Below are 6,271 nucleotides of genomic sequence, written 5' to 3' on the forward strand. Positions count from 1 at the left end.
TCACCTGCCTTACTTTCCCCTCCAGAGTCATCTGGGTCCAGTGACCAAATATAGATCAAGACAACTGGAGATGGCCCTGGATGAAATGGAAGATCTTGGTCTTTTAAGCTAATGTCTTCAACAGGTCACAATTTTATTGAGGCCGCACCCATTCAGTGATAAGACTATCTTTCATCTAGTCCAAAAAAATCTAAATAAATAAATGAATGACTGAATGAATCTGGGAAGGGAAGACCCTCAGAGTTTCTGGCCAAAGCAGAAATGACTGCTGTTTACATTCAATTTGAATTCCTACTAAATTTTGGAATATCTCTTTCATTATTCCCTGGTTAAATACTTCCTTCTAACAAGATTAGAGTGCCCTTGCTTCTATTGTTATTGATTTCAAAAACAAATTATCAAGCTATTCAATTTTTTGAAAATGGAAGAGGAAGAAAAAAAGAGGAAGGGGAGAGAAAGTGATGAAAAGGAAGATGGGAAAAGAGGAGGAAAAGAAGAAAGAAGGAAGAAAATAGTGTACAAGTGATGGATAAGACCCACAAGTATAAAACTAGGATACACTCTCATAATCAGAAGCTGGCAATGTAAACATAAAAATGGAGATTGCTAAAGTCTGTATCATTCTGATTTTTCTCTCAACTGTTTTGAACCATCTGTCACACACCATTTTGTAGTTGACAATTTAACCATAATTCCTGGCAGTGGAAATATCATACTCAAGTCAGGCATGCCATATCTTGAGGAACTTTTTCTAGTTCTAAGGATAGGAAATGAACTTTTTTCTGGTTCTCAAGAATCATGTCTGCAAAGTCTGAAGATAGAAAATGCAAAGGACTTTCAAAATCCAAACACAGAATCACCAAATCTTAACATTGAAAGAGACTTTAGCAATCATCTAGATCAAACTTTCACCCAGTTCTCTGCAGTTTGAAGAAAATGCTACTTCACTGGCTACCTCCCATTTGGGAGTAAAACAAAACCTCTTCTATTTTTCTATAATAATCCTCAATTTGAAATTGATTATAATAGAAAAAAATAATGATTTCTGAATTACCAAGAGTATAGGGTTCACTGTGATCTGCCATTATCAAAGTCTGTAGCCATTATTGATTCTTGGAAGGAATCTCATTGCTAACCCTGGATGTCAGGACATTTCAGTCCTGAATGAATAAACCTTCATATTAACATTAGTGAGTCAACAACCTGGACTTATCCACAAATTATCCTGACCTTCCACAAAATTAGGAAATGACCAAATACTTCAAGGAACATATTATATTCATTGGTAGTTTGTAAATTCTGGCCAGGTTAAGGATATTCATTGGATTTCATTGGATGTCATAATTTCTGGACTCTTAGAGACATATTTGCTTTTTGTCTTTTGTCTCTTAATCTGGTAGAAATTCAAGTACATATAGAAAACTACAAGGATAGAAGGAATATGACAGATATAAGAATTAATCCAAATCTCAAGGACAAAGATTAGAGCAGCTAGCTTTTACGGTCCTCCATTTGCTGCTTTCCCCATCCCTCTTCTAACTGAATATTATCTCCTTTAATATAAGGCAGAGATGTTGAAAGGAGAGAGGAAGAGCTGGGAAATTAATGTTGTATAATAGATCTAAGACATCCTCTCCCTTAACTAGTTTAGTGCCTCAATGATGACAATATTACTACATTAGATTGCTGTCATGCTTTGTACAACAATTCGTATTATTTCAGTTGATCTTCATGATAATTCTATCAGCTTGGTGTTATTATTTACATATGAGATATGCAAAAAACAAATTAAAGAGAAGTTAATTAATTTGCCCAATTTGCCCAAGATCTAGTTAGTAGAGTCATAACAAGACTCTAAATGTAAGGAGCAGCTAGGTGGCACAGTGGATAGAGCACCAGTCCTGAAGTCAGGAAGACCCTAGTTCAAATCTGATCTCAAGATACTTAACACTTCCTGGCTGGGTGGCCCTAGGCAAGTCACTTAACCCTAATAGCCTCTGGGGAAAAATAATCTGGATATAAGTATATATATATATTTGTATGTATGTATATAAGTAGTGGATTTTTATATAAGCAGTGGATTGGAGCCAAGGGGAAATGTACTATTTTCTGGACTGAACTCTAACACTGCACTGGACAACTTCTAAAATCCCTAACATTCCATAATTCTGTGATTTGATATATAATGTTATCATTTGAAATGTTGATCATGAATGAAAATAGACATATTTGATATAAAACACATGCTTATAATCATTACAGCAGGACTAAAAGTCAATCGGGCATCTGCACTGTCTGTAACCACTGTGGTGAGCCCTCCATGAGTAAAGGATCACCAGGCTGCCTAAAGAGGGATGAAAGGACCCAGGTTTGAAATCGAATGGGATAGAGTTTCTACAGAAAGAAAGAGAGAAACAAAAAAAGAAAGAAACTACATTTATTATGAAGAATATGATCATTACATGTATAACTGCTGCTAATGCCTGATGCCCATATTGACTTGCAATATTTAGCATTTAAATATAATAAATCTCTTTCCCCCTTAAGGTAGAAAATCTGCCCAATCTTTAACAGACTTTTAAAAAGAAGGAAGATCCTCAGATCACATTTGAAACAAAAATGTACATTGTCATTTCTCTTACTAGATGGAGCTAACCTCAGAATTATGAGTAAAGAGATTTACAAAGCATTGGACTGGTCTGATATTGAACATGGTTGAACTGTATAAAAAAGAAAGAAAATTAGCCCTAAACTAATTTGATTTTTGAGGGAAAAGAACTGAATTATTGGTTTTTGGCTCCCTGTAGTCACTTGCCTCTTCTTTCTGATTGGTTTCCACTTGGGAATCGTCATCAATGGACAAATGAATGATGAACTTAATATACTGGTGTCAGTATTGGGAGAGGTACTGAAAGCATTATATATCAAAGGAAACGATTATAACAGTGACTTCAGCACCTGCTTCTTGGTTTTTCTCTATATCAATATTCCCTCAAATACCTTAACTTACAAATTCCTCAATTTACTCATTTCTATTACCTGCTCCTCCAAACCATTTCATCTTCAAACTGAGATGGGCATAGCTCTGATTTTCCATTACCCACAGAAGTTCTGTTTCTATATTTATGAACTCTGAAATTCCTTAATTTGATCACAATCCTTTATCATTTCATATTTTCCTTTAATTTACAATCTCTGTTCTTCATCCTCACAGAAATCCACCCCAGATGTTCATAAGGACTCTTTGTGCCCAACCTATGGCAGAACATTCTGAGCTCATATTGATCTGATCAGCCTTAGGTAGGCACATTGTCTGACTGTGACATGACATGACAATGATGTCATTTGTTCCTCTTGGAGAATTCAGGACATCAACCAATCTCTATTCCTCCCCTCAGGCCTTTCCTAGGTCATCATACTTGCACTGACTATGTTCTTCTGTTTTTCCCATCTTGATTCCTTGGTAATCCAGTTTAATTCTGTACTCTATTATACAATTTAGATTTTTACCTCATTGTTCTATTATTATTCATACCCTGCCAAGCCCCAATCTTAAATTACTCCAACCATTTACTACCTTTGCTCTTATTCTCATGTCCATAAATGGAGAGGGGGAACATCATAAAACTCTATTGATTGGGTACAACCCTATTGATTGGGTACACTATAAATTTGGGTACAATATGAATATAATAGCAACCAAGACCTCACAGAAGCAAAACAATCATTTTACATCTCCCTAATTGATTTACTATTCCACTCAACACACCAGGTTCTCCAAACTTTCTCATTCATCCTTAGACCTGCCATTGTCCCCTTTTTACCAACCCTCTCAGCTGAGAATCTTGCCTTGATTTTTCCTAAAAAAAAAAAAAAAAAAGTAAGGTCATTAACTGAGAGTTCCCTTTTCTCTCCTTCTCATCTCACTTCACTCAAAACCTTCTGCAACCATTTCTTCTTTCCTCTGTCTCATGTGAAGAGATGGTCCTTCTTCTTACCAAAACTAATATCCCAATAGGCACAAGTGATCCCTTTCCTCCTTATCATCTTCTCCCTTTATTATTTCTAGTCTTTCATCTATCTTCAGTTTCCTCCTATCAACTATTTCCTTGCTACTTCTCATCCCCAAAAGCTATCATCTTAATATCTCTCATCTATTTCACAGCTAAGGTCCTTGGAAAACTTCCTTTTATTTACTCTTTTTTAACTCTCATCAATCTAGCTTCCCACTTCATTATTCAATTGAACTCTTCCCTCCAAAGTTATCAGTGATCTCTTAACTGCCAAACCTAATGATCCTTTCTCAGTCTTCATTCTTCTTGACTTCCCTTGCAGGGTTGGACACTGTCAATGACCCTTCTTCTCAGAAATATTTTCTCCTCTCTAGATTTTCATGGAAGTACTAACTTCTGGTTCTTTTTACTTCATTCAGGTTACTCGGATTTGTGAGGATCAAGTTAACATCCTGGATACTTTAGAATCAGCCAGAGTCAGAATAAGCAAAAGTCCTTGGTCTTTATTCTTGGTCAAAATGAGAGGAATGGACATAGGAATCTCCACACCGCTCTTCTTCATCTCCTGGCCAGAAGTCACTCTGGTTTGTCTTACTCCATCCTCTAATCCCCAAATCTCTGTATATACCAACAGATTGAGCCAGCATAGAATAGTGGGGTGGGCCATTTTCCAAGCATATACTAATAGAGTATTGTCCAATCAGTAGTTAGCCTTAAGTGCTTGGTTGTCTGACCTCAGTGCATGAACTCAAGAGTTTCATCCTTTTACACTGATTAATCATGAATGTCTCCTAAAGCTCTGTCTATATATTCCTTTCTTTTTCCTCTATCCTATTTCACTTGAGCATCTCATCAGTTTACATGAATTATATTATCACCTCTATGAAGATGATTCTATTGAGCTTCAATAATGTCTTCAACTATCTATGGGATATCTTGAACTGTATGCCCTACAAATCAACATGTTCAGAACTGAATTCATTATATTTTCCCCAAAAGCCCCTCTTTCCTTCGATCTTTTTCATCATTTTTTTTTTGCTGAGGCAATTGGGGTTAAGTGATTTGTCCAGGGTCACAAAGCTAGGAAGTGTTAAGTTTGTGAGGCCAAATTTGAATTCAGGTCCTCTTGACTTCAAGGCTGGTATTCTATCTACTGTGCCACCTAGCTGCCCCCTTCTTTATCATTTTTAAAGAATACTACCATCCCCCCAAAAAACGATAAAAATTGACATTTTTCTACTAAAGTAAAATTATTATTAATCAATACTTAATTTCATTTTCATTTTCCTGGTCCACTTTTTCAAAATAAATCTTGAACTATCCTCTTATCAATGATAATTTGGAACATAAGCTCCATGAGTGAGAATTCTTTCCTTCTTCATGCATATATATTCCTAGTTCCTAGCACAATGCTGATTGTTTGCTGATTTATTTATTGCTTGATTAAATAAAAGATATATAATTCCCTGACCCCAATATGAGAATGCTGTTACTGCTGATTTCAATATGGTTCTCTTAGATTTCTTAGCTTTCTCTCTACCTTTTTCATCATATAGCAAAATAAGACAATTGAAAGAGACTTCAGAAGCTACCTATTCCAACCTGAACAAGAATCCTCTCAATCTGATAAGTCATCACCCAGAGTTTATTTGATAACCTCCAGTTAAGTACAATCTACTACCTATCCACTCGTTATTAGAGTCCATTCTACTATTAGCCTCCCTTTTTTTTCCTTTTTTATGTGTATGTATTTTTATTTTAATTTATGGAATAAGACAAGCATTTTGTAACATAATATAATAAAAAAAGATGATTGCACATGAAACCGTAAATCTATTGTGCACAACTTGTTTTCCTTTGTTTTAAGACTTTTAATAATTTATTGAACATCAGTATAATTTGAGAATAGCTTGACTTGACTTTAGCTGGTTATTCTATTCTTGCAGTAGATTTTCATTGCAATCAAGTTTCAACTATCCACATTTACATTTGTATAACATTTTGTAGATTTTTAAAATTTTATTTACAAATCATATGCATGGGTAATTTTTCCAACATTGACCCTTGCAAAACCTTTTGTTGCAAATTTTCCCCACCTTCCTGCCGCTAGCAAGTAATATAATACATGTTACATATGTTGAAATACATGTTAAGTCTAATATATGTTTACATATTTATACAGTTATCTTGCTGCACAAGAAAAATCAGATCAAGAAGAAAGAAAAGAAAAACTGATAAAACAAAACTCAAGCAAATAA

The 6,271-nt window shown here is 35.0% G+C and overlaps 1 long non-coding RNA gene across 1 annotated transcript; it reads left to right on the plus strand.

Annotated features, from left to right (window-relative positions):
• The first annotated feature begins 19 nt into the window (after positions 1-19).
• Positions 20-4,806, plus strand: LOC116423101. Its single transcript, XR_004233573.1, has 2 exons — positions 20-2,905; positions 3,215-4,806. It is a non-coding gene; the product is annotated as an uncharacterized LOC116423101 (long non-coding RNA).
• The last annotated feature ends 1,465 nt before the right edge of the window (positions 4,807-6,271 follow it).

Source organism: Sarcophilus harrisii, chromosome 1, assembly GCF_902635505.1.
Source record: "Sarcophilus harrisii chromosome 1, mSarHar1.11, whole genome shotgun sequence".
Taxonomy (NCBI): Eukaryota; Metazoa; Chordata; class Mammalia; order Dasyuromorphia; family Dasyuridae; genus Sarcophilus; species Sarcophilus harrisii.